A 12,453-nucleotide genomic window follows, 5' to 3' on the forward strand; every position below is an offset into this window, starting at 1 on the left:
GGAATGACTCTATTTGAAGCCTTTACGGACGGAAGTGTTGATCACCACTATACTGGGACAAAATAGAGGAGACAACATAACAGGCCAGAACTATTCCAAGCGACCATGGAAAAATTGGTCATTATCAAAGACAGACTCAAGGCTACATAAGACTAGCAAAAGAGTTAATCTAATCTTAAAAGGAGACCAGTGGAATTCACAGTGAGTGAAAAGGCTTATATAAAAGTCTCACCAATTCAAGGAATCCTTAGATTTAGTAAAGCTGGAAAAGTGAATCCTCGATACGTCGGATCATTCAAAATTCTGGATAGGTTGGCACGTTGGCTTACAGAATAGCATTTCCACCAGTTATATCTAGAATCCACAATGTATTTCACAAGTCCAAACTAAGGAAATACATCCTTAACTCAAGCCGTGTTGTGGAAATTAAACCGCTCATGATCAAATGTAATTTGGTCTCTACTCATATTATGGACATCAAGGACCAACTACTGAGATTACGTATCATTCCCTACGTCAAGGTGCAATGGTAAAAAACACAGAACGAGAAAAATTACTTGGGAGTTTGAAGAGAAAATACGCAAGCAAAATCTCTACCTTTTCGAAATTCAGGCCGACTCAAATTTCGAGGACGAAACTTCTAATAAGTAGATAGGGATGTGAGAACCCAAATTTTTTAGCATGTAATTAATTAAATATATACATGTATAAGAATTTATTTTCGATTTATAATAAATTCGAAAATATTAAATAATACATGGTATTGGAAATTCCAAGCCAATAAATATATGTAATTCGAAATTTAGTGCAAGATACACGATAAATTAAGGCTGAACATACACCTAGTTTGAAAGAAATATTACATACAAGGCAGCTGTTCTCACCATGGAAACATATCAATATTTATGGAATGAGCATCTCGAATCATGGTAGGATTATCTCAAAATTTTTGGAAAGTAAATCAATCGTTTTATGGTAGGATTCTCACCCAACACCTATAAATACCCCCCTAAACCATTGAAAATTCACCCCACATTCCAGCAAGAAAATTTCAAAAATTTTCTCTCAAAGTGCTCCCAAGAATTTTCGAAATTTTGCTCTAAGAAAAAAAACATTCTACACGAGTCATTAAAATTCTGTCAAACGTTCAGAAACTTGTTTCTCTCGCTCGGGTGCTTGGAATCCGATCTCCACCATTCAGAATATGCTTCGATATGTTTTGGATAACATATCAAATTTTCAGCCAAATCCAACGGTTAGTTTTTCAGTTATAGCATTCACAAAAAACTGATCAGATTTTATGCGGGAACAACATACCTACTATTTTTCGTCCATAAGCAGGACACAAATACTTCCAAACCCGATCTCAACCTTTCATAATTTATTTTATGTACTTATGAACGTACTGTGAAAGTTTTCGCCCAATCCAACGGTGCAATAAGGCGCAAGAAATTTTACAAGGAGACTGATTTTTCGGTTAGATGTGCCGCTGCGTTTTCGAAGTGTCGGTTGCATGATTCTTCTATGATTTTCGAGTTATTCACGTTTTCTTCCAGTCTAAGGTAAGTGGGCTTGTTTTAAAGATTAAATTTTGTTATGCATGTTTCTTCGTTTTTGGGAAATACGGTCGAGTACACCTTCTTCTCCTACTCCTTTTCTTGTGTTGGTTGTCATACGATTTTGGGCACTGTGAGGAGCCGACTGTATATGGGTGGGAATCTCAACCGTGACATGACCCTTACGCGGTGTGGATGTAACAGCTATATGGCCTCGCCTCCTTAGAGGAGTAAAAATTAGGTACTGATATCAGTAAACAATATAAAGTAGAGGAATCTTAATGCCTGATAATGTTATGCATGTGATATGAATGATGCTATGCAAGCCATGTGATTTTCGAAATCATGCAAGTTGTTATTCTGTGCTCGATACGGCCCCCACTTGCTGAGTATTTCCTAAAATACTCACCCATTCTTACAACCTTTTCCTAGATATACCCGAGGAAGAACTCGATAAAGAGGAGTCGGACCAGTTTTGGGGCTGGTGAACTTTCAAGATTTAGCTCAAGTTAATATTATTATTATTATTCAATTGTAACGTTTTCGCATTAGATTCTCTCATTTTTCGGTTATTGAGTTGTGAAGACAATTGCTATTTCGTTTGAATTATGATATATAAACTGGTTTTGGTTTATACTGTACTATGAGGCTGGTTGTTTTTTGATTGTGTGATTTTTAAACAACGCCGGTGTCAACCCTGAGTTTCGGGGCGTGACACATTCAACAACATCGGGGACTTAACCTTATCTTCAAGCTTGAATTCAATGTTCTCAAGATCATCAATGATTTTGAGAAATCATTAATCTGATCCGAGATGAGCTTTTCATCAACCATCTTGAATGAAAACAATATTTGCTTTAAATATAGCATGTTTTCCAAAGATTGGTCATGTGAAGCTACTCGAGTTTGGCCCAAACCGCACTTGTAGATCGTTCCATGGCCACCTCCCAAAGTGCCCTATCACCCAGACACAAGATGATTGTGTTGTGTGTCATCTCAAGAATCTTCGTCTTCTCTTTTTTAAAGAGTGAATCAAGAAGTGATTTCTCTCATTTGAAAGCCTCAGTCACTCCTTGTAGGACAAGAATAACCCTTATCTTCAACTGCCACAAATCCTGTAAAAACTTCTCAATATCAAATTTCAAATATCACATTCTTGTGGATTGGTTTCCCACATACGTCGTCAGTTGTTGAGAAAATAAGAAATGAGAACTTTATCTGAGATTATAATGAAAATCAAACCGTTGAACTTTTGAGATAGAGGTTCCGTGATTACGTAATACTCAATATAAAATCATGAGCAATAACATGCATGAACATAAAATGTATTCATACACAAGATTACGTGGTTCGATAAAATTGATCTACATGAATGGGAAGAAGAGTACAATATCGCTAACAGGCAGTATAGAAATCAAATGGAAGAATATTGATTTGGAGCTATGGTTTTATTTGTAATTTAATAATAACATGTAACCCATTGTGTATACATAGCATTTCTCTCGTAAAAACGTCTTGCTCTGTTTTAAATGATCTGAAATATATTTTCGGGGTATAATTATTTAGTAGTCAAAATTTCAAACTTAAGCCGAGTTTTAAATATATTTTTTCCTCTAAAACTAGCTCTGAACTATATTTTCCGGGTTATAATTATTTTGTTCAATATTCACATACTTTTGTTAATTTTTTGATTGATATAAATATATGAAGTCGAGTGACTCGAGTCAGATCCTAGGCTGTAGTAATTCGTTTCTGAAGTTTGCCTGTTTTTGCTTGGAGTTAAAAGAGGCGAGAATATAGAGGGTTGAAGTGAAATTACAAAGCATATGTGAAGTATTTGAATCTACAGGTGAGTACAGCATCATTCAACTTAGCAAAATTATTGACTAATAACAATCCTATAGACTCCATTAATTAATATTGACCATATATTCCAAGAGGATTGATTTTTCATCTGAAATGAAACCTCTTGAAACTGATGAACATCCCATGCAGACTTTATCCAAACCTTCTTGAAAGCATCACTGATATTTGAAATTTGAAGAAGAATTACACGAAACTGTTAGGTATTTGTTGAGGGAAATTCTTGGGATCCTCATCGTTTCTTAAATAGACGACCAATAACTTCAAGTGGATATGATTATATTCATAAAATATTAAATGAGGATCAAACAAACTTTCGAGAAATTTATAACATGTACCTGACGTATTTTTAAAATTGTGCAACATCCTTAGAGAAAAAGTATTATTGCAAGATACAAGATACATCAATACTAAATAAATGCTTGCCATGTTTTTACTTGTTGTCGCTCAAAATATTCGATATTGCTTGATTCGTAAAATATTTGGCCGATCACAATACAATACTAGCCAAAACTTCAACAATATGTTGAGAGCATTGAAAGGCATTGCAGTAGATATGATGGTCAAACCTGGATCTGCAGTGCCATAAAGAATAAGAGAGAGTACAAGATTTTATCCTTATTTTAAAGTAAGTAATGAAATTATTTTTTTGATGTTATTATTATTAGTGTCACTATTTTTATTCTGTTTTTCTTGTTGTAGGATTGAATTGGGGCTATTGATGGCACTCATATTCCAGCAACAGTGTATGGGGATACTACTAATAGTTATCGTAATTGCCACGAGATAATTTCACAAAATGTTTTAGCAGCTTGTAACTTTAATTTAGAATTTATATATGTGCTCATTGGGTGGGAAGGATTTGCCCATGATTCAAACATATTGACATATGCTTTATCAAGAAATAACGGACTTAATGTACCACAAAGTATTTTTTTTGTTCTATATGTTGCTTATTTTATAATTGTCCAAGATTATATATGTTATCCATTGGTTACTTGATTCTACAAATACGGTTTGATAGGTAAATTTTTTTTAGTGGATTTTCGATATGCAAATCAACGCCAATTCTTGTGTGGGGACCCGGACGCTAATTCGTTTCTTAATCATCTTTGGGAATAATTTAATCAATTATAATAAACAGGGTCTAAATTTTTTTTCTTTTTAAAATACAAATGCGGAAACGTCATGTAAATCAATCTGATATGCATATCAAACGTACAAGTCCGGTACTGGATACAATAAAATCAAACTAGGTTCAACTACATATATCAGTGCTGAACTCTAATCTATTTCTGGGCCCGGATCTCCACGCTAATCTGTAATCTCTCATCCTCTTCGTGACCCTGATCCTGTCTCACATGTTGTTATGCACACATACAAACACAACAACAGCCGGATAACTCCGGTGAGAATTATATTCCCAGTATAAACCATGTATACATGTATTTCATATAAACAGATATAAAAGCATGAAGCAGATATCCATAACATGTATCACAGTCAGAAACATGAATCGATATCAAACTGTAAATCACACTCTGAACATGTATCATAATCAGAAAACATGAATCGATATCAAACGATAAATCACACTCTGTGACTCTGAGACTCTGACTCGACTCATTCCTAATCTAGGGATCCCGATCTGAATAAGAATGCAACAATCTCCCACCAACTCTCCCGATCGTGGTGGCGGTACGTTCTTATTACGGACTTTGGTCCTATCTATATCGAATCTCGACAATAGGAGTTGCTCTACTCCTAGGCAATATCGATATGACCAAACGTCCGGTTTCTTGACATATCCTGCCAAAGACTTGGCATATCCTGCCAAATAATCAGACACATCAGCCAAAGACTAGGCACATCAGCCCATAGACTAGGCATATCCGCCTATAACTCTACACAGAACATATGCTCAACTATAAATCAATAGAATAAGCATGACAATCTCAAACATTGCAACCTATCGAGGCAATGACAACTCATTATGTGATTTTGGGAAACTCAAGTTAAATCAAACTCGAGTTGTGCAATCCCGAATCAAAATTAATTTATATCATTTCTCTTCTCGGTCTGACGAAGTCGAAGTCTCAAATTCAAATCTGTCCATATCAATCTGGCAATGACAATATCGAATAGACACGATATTAATATACTTCTCAATCAAATCAGTACTGGATATAATCAGAACTCAATCAAATCTGGCAATGACAATATCAAATAGACACGATATTAGTATACTTCTCAATCAAATCAGTATTGGATATAATCAGAACTCAATCAAAATCAACAACTCATCTGATCCAAATCTGAATAATATCAATATACCCAGCAATACAGTATCAATCAGATATCAATCCCAACATCTCATAATCGATAACAACACAATGTTGATATCAAATCGGTCTAATCACAATCAAATCAACTCTGAAAATTCATAACAATTACATACAGTATCTGTTCTTCGATCCGGTTTCGATTATACGATGTCTACTATGTCAAGAACATCATATATCAATCATATCTGATTCTGGCAGTATCATAATTTCAAATCATATCAAAACGTAATAAAACTTATGTCCAGTTGAAGCTCTAGTCGATAGAAACACGATACCAAAGTCGGATTGAAGTTCGGACGGACGGATTGTTCGTAAATCAAGATCTAGTGTCAAGAACTTGATTCTTTCTCGGAAGGATTTTCGCCTCTTTCTCTCGTTTGTTCTGACGCCAAAGGATACAAGTATATATATATATTGCATGATAAAGGGCAAGTGGTTCTTTCTTTGTTCAACACGTCTCGCGCATATGCGCGACCTATCTTGGCGCATATGCGCGAGACAATATGTCTCGGCGCGTAGCATCACACCAACTCGCGCATATGCACGCCCTCACTCGGCGCATATGCGCGAGGCTCTTCACAACTTTCTGCAACCCTCGCGCATATGCGCGGAACCATGTCGCGCATATGCGCGAGGTCCTCTGCCTGCCTCGCGCATATGCGCCCGGCGGGGTCGCGCATATGCGCGAGGGCTCTTCCTCGCACATAATTCAATACATCTTCCGTCTTTCTCGGACTGATCCATTCCGTCCATAATCACATCTCAATTATCCACAATTCATATCATATTACAATAATCAAAATCTCGGGCATTACATTTCTCCCCCCTTAAGATCTAATTTCGTCCCCGAAATCACAGGCAATTCAATCAGATATCAAATCAAATATCCACCAGATACAATAAGGAATGGAGAATAAAAATGGAATAAGAATACTCACATCAATGAAATAATTCTGGGAATTTCTGTCTCATGTCTGACTCAGTCTCCCAGATAACTTCTTCGATACTATAACGATTCCACTGAACTTTCACAAGCGGAATAGTCTTCGTTCTGAGCTGCTTTTCTTTACGAACGAGAATTTAAATCAGCTTCTCGAAGTAATTCAGTGTCTCCTCCAGTTTGGCCTCGTCTGGCTGAATAACATGTGAAGCATCAAACAGATATCTCCTCAATAACGATATATGAAAATATCAGGTATCCCCGATAAAGAAGGCAGTAATACGAGTCGATAGGTACGATCCTCTATCTTCTCGAGAATCTCATACAGTCCAATATAATGTGGAGACAACTTCCCTTTCTTGCCAAATCTGACAACTCCTCTGAAAGGTGAAATCTTCAAGAATACTCAGTCTACTGCCTCAAATACCGACGGTCTATATCAAACATTGGCATATTTGGCCTGTCTATGTTGAGCTGCCTTCATTTTCTTCTGAATCAGCTTCACTTTTTCTGTCATATCTTTGATCATATCAGGTCCAATCTCAGGAACCTCAGAGATATCCTCTCAATAAAGATGGGTTCTATACTTCTTACCGTACAACGCTTCAAACGGTGTCATCTCCATACTCGTCTGATAGCTGTGGGTGTACGAAAACTTACAACATGGCAATAAATCCTGTCAACTAGTGCTAAAATCAAGCACTACAACTCTAAGCATATCTTCCAAGATCTGGATAATCCACTCTGACTGTCCGTCAGTCGGTGGATGATATGCGGTACTCAGATGTAATCTAGTATCTGGAATCTGTTGCGAACTCTGCTAGAAGTGCGAAGTAAACCGAATATCATGATCTGATACAATCAACTTCGACACTCCATGTAATCTAACCACTGTTCTGATATAGATCTCTGTCATCTGGTCATATCTGTACATCATCTTGTACGAAATAAAACATGCGGATCTGGTCAATCTGTCAATCACGACCCAAATTGCATCACCACCTCGGGAGGATCTCGGTAGCTTCGTCACGAAGTCCCTGGAAATGTGATCTCATTTCCATTCAGAAATAGACAAACTCGGTAATAATCCCTTTGGTTTCTGTCTTTCTGTATTTACCTGCTTGCAATTGAGACATTTCAATACAAACTCTGCAATATCTGATTTCATCTGTTTTTCTCAAAAACAGTCTTTTCAGATCATTGTACATTTTCTGCCACCATGATGAATACTGAATCGACTGCTGTGTGCTTCTGACAAGATCTGTCGTTTCAAATCCGAAATATCTGGCACAACAATACGATTATTCATATACAGTACACTGTCATGTACCTGATACTCTGATTGATGCCCTGCTCTGATCATCGAAACCGAGTTCTGAACATTCTGATCAACTTTCTGAACTGCTTTAATTTTCAAAATCATCTCTGGTTCAGACTGTACAATATATATTCTTCACGGCCTACTATCTGTTTCAAACACGAATTCAGAATAATAGCAATATTCAATCAGATTTGAAACATCAATTATCGATACTGATCGGCTAAACTCATAAAACTACGAATTTCTGACGCTAGTGTCGGTCTTGGCTAACTGATCACGGTTTCAACGTTGTTCAGATCAATTGTTATACTATTTCCGGATATACTGTGCCCCAAACATACAATCTATCTCAGTCAAAACTCACATTTTTCATGCAATTTCTCTGTTCTCGAAGTACTCAACGCAATTTTCAAATGTTCAGTATAATCAGTCATATTATTCGAATATATCAAAATGTCATTGATGAATATAATCACGAAAACATCAAAATATTTTTGAATACACAATTCATTAATCTCTAAACATACTGAATTATCCCAAGGAAACATTTGATCTAATGCAATCCTTGGCCAGTAATGACATCGACTGCTCTGTCAATTCTTTCAATTCAATCAGTACCATCTGTCCAGTATTTTAAAAATAGAAACTGTACCTGGTACGCATTCAATGCTGAAATCTATCTCTCAAATCGGAGGATATTCTGAAATCACATCTGAGAAAATGTCAACAAGTTCATATACCACTAGCAAATCAGCCAATGATAGGCTCGATTTCAGTAAATCAACTGAATGCACAAGGAATCCCTCTGTTTCTTTCGATAATCATCAAATCATGAACATCACACATATCAAAGGAATTCTAGATCTAGAATCCTTACCGTATAATGTTCATGCTTTGGCCATTTCAGGTCCGAATCTTACCATCTTCTGGAATCAATCTACGGTAGCTCTGTACTTGGTCAGCATATCACTATCAATCTTGCAGTCAAAATCAGACAACTCAAGTACACACAAGCTAACTCAATCTCATTCTCGTCTTACTGCAGTATACGACGTTTCACAGAATTCACTGATATCAAAATTCTCCTCAAAAGGGAAAGAAACAACTACTAAAGTAGATACGGAATCAACAGATAAAGCATACATCAATGCAATTCATTCAGAAATCATGTATAGGATGTATGAGTATCTCTCAATACATACGCAGAATAATCATAAAAGAACAGATACCTGCCACTATATCATCAAGTGCATCTAGGATCCGTTCCTCGGTCACTGCAACCATTCTGGCTTTCTTCTGGCCCTGGTTGTGACTGAGAAGAGGGTGGTTGGAACAAGTGAACAACAAATGATGGTCTATATGTCTGAGTCACTGATCCAGATGATTTTGCTCCGTGGAATCTTCGGGAACCTCTCTGTGGACAAACTCTAGCAAATGTCCTGACTGTCGGCATATGTTGCAACTACCATACACACCTCTACATTGTTCTGTGGGATGTCTCCCTCCGCAAGTTCTGCAATAAACCCAGGTATAACTTTGGCTAGAACCACTGGAGCTAGATGAACCGCTCCCTAACTTCTTAAACTGTTTCTTTCGAGTTTTCAAATGATCTTTCTTTTCACCACTAGTACTATCAATATCAAATCTGAAAGGGGATTGTTGTTTCTGTGGTTGATCAACATATGACTTTCCTCGTTGTTGGATCAAACTTGCTTCAGCTTCCTTAGCTCTGTTCAATATATCAGCAAAATTATGGGGTCTGTTCACATTCATCAATGTACCTATCTCAGGATTCAATCCATTTATAAACTGATCAGCTACAGCTTCATCATTCCTAGCCACGTGAGGAGCAAAACGTTGCAATGTAGAGAATTTAGCAACATATTCTTCAATGTTTAGCTGACCCTGTCTCAGATTTTCAAACTCTGCCCTCTTGTCCTCTCGGTACGAAACTGGGAAAAACCTTCGATGGAATTCAACTTTGAAGATCTTCCACGTTATCATCGTACCACGCTGTTCCAAGGCTTCCTTGGTTGCGATCCACCAACTCTTTGCGACTTCCGGTAACTGGTGTCCAATCAGTTTCACTCTTCCTTCATCTATGTAATCCAATGAATCAAACAATATCTCTATATCATCTAGCCAACTCTCACAATCAACAGTCGTCTCAGTACCCTTCAGAATCAGCGGTGTGCATGACTGAAACTTCTGTAACTGTGTTTCCATCAGAGTTTCTGGCACATTCATCGGATCCATCAAGATACTACCCTGTTTTGGGATTCCTCGAGGAGATACATCGGATTATGAAAAAGATTAGTAACCAGATACAACCAACCTGTTACAGTCCTCCTCTGATCATCTTACTGCTGATCAAGAATCGGTTTTAATTCATTCTCAAAAGTACATATTACCAATTAAATCAAATCATTCAGGTAAACATGTATTATAAAGCAGTAAATCATGCTAGCATTCAAAAACAAGAAGAAAATTCATTCTACCCCGCTCACTAGCTTCTATCTCAGTCTAAAGGATCTATCGCTCTGATACCACCTGTTGTGGGGACCCGGACGCTAATTCGTTTCTTAACCATCTTTGGGAATAATTTAATCAATTATAATAAACAGGGTCTAAAATTTTTTTTTTTAAATACAAATGCGCAAACGTAATGTAAATCAATCTGATATACATATCAAACGTACAAGTCCGGTATTGGATACAATAAAATCAAACTAGGTTCAACTACATATATCAGTGCTGAATTCTAATCTACTTCTGGGCCCGGATCTCCACGCTAATCTGTAATCTCTCATCCTCTTTGTGACCATGATCATGTCTCACATGTTGTTATTCACACATACAAACACAACAACAGCCGGATAACTCCGGTGAGAATTATATTCCCAGTATAAACCATGTATACATATATTTCATATAAACAGATATAAAAGCATGAAGCAGATATCGATAACATGTATCACAGTCAGAAACATGAATCGATATCAAACTGTAAACCACACTCTGAACATGTATCATAATCAGAAAACATGAATCGATATCAAACGATAAATCACACTCTGTGACTTTAAGACTCTGACTCGACTCATTCCAAATCTAGGGATCCCGATCTGAATAAGAACGCAACAATCACCCACCTACTCTCCCGATCGTGGTGGCGGTACGTTTTTATTACGGACTTTGGTCCTCTCTATATCTAATCTCGACAATAGGAGTTGCTCTACTCCTAGGCAACATCGATATGACCAAACGTCCATATCCTGCCAAAGACTTGGCATATCCTGCCAAATAATCAGGCACATCAGCCAAAGACTAGGCACATCAGCCCATAGACTAGGCATATCCGCCTTTAACTCTACACAGAACATATGATAAACTATAAATCAATAGAATAAGCATGACAATCTCAAACATTGCAACCTATCGAGGCAATGACAACTCAATATGTGATTTTGGGAAAGTCAAGTTAAATCAAACTCGAGTTGTGCAATCCAGAATCAACATTAATTTATACATTTCTCTTGTCGGTCTGATGAAGTCGAAGTCTCAAATTCAAAGCTGTCCATATCAATCTAGCAATGACAATATCGAATAGACACGTTATTAATATACTTCTGAATCAAATCAGTACTGGATATAATCAGAACTCAATCAAATCTGGCAATGACAATATCGAATAGACACGATATTAATATACTTCTCAATCAAATCAGTACTGGATATAATCAGAACTCAATCAAATTCTGTTTTAACGGCATAACTGTACAATCTCGAAATACCGGCAATACAATATCAGTATATACAATCAACAACTCATCTGATCCAAATCTGAATAATATCAATATACCCAGCAATACAGTATCAATCAGATATCAATCCCAACATCTCATAATCGATAACAACACAATTCTGATATCAAATCGGTCTAATCACAATCAAATCAACTCTGAAAATTCATAACAATTACATACAGTATCTGTTCTTCGATCCGGTTTCGATTATACGATGTCTACTATGTCAAGAACATCATATATCAATCATATCTGATTCTGGCAGTATCATAATTTCAAATCATATCAAAACGTAATAAAACTTACGTCCAGTTGAAATTATCGTCGATAGAAACACGATACCGAAGTCGGATTGAAGTTCGGACGGACGGATTGTTCGTAAATCAAAATCTAGTGTCAAGAACTTGATTCTTTCTCGGAAGGATTTTCCTCTCTCGTTTGTTCTGACGCCAAAGGATACAAGTATATATATATATATATATATTGCATGATAAAGGGCAAGTGGCTCTTTTTTTGTTTAACACGTCTCGCGCATATGCGCGACCTATCTTGGCGCATATGCGCGAGACAATATGTCTCGGCGCGTAGCATCACAGCAACTCGCGCATATGCGCGCCCTCAC

This window comes from Primulina tabacum, chromosome 5 (genome assembly GCF_025594145.1).
Source record: "Primulina tabacum isolate GXHZ01 chromosome 5, ASM2559414v2, whole genome shotgun sequence".
Classification (NCBI taxonomy): domain Eukaryota; kingdom Viridiplantae; phylum Streptophyta; class Magnoliopsida; order Lamiales; family Gesneriaceae; genus Primulina; species Primulina tabacum.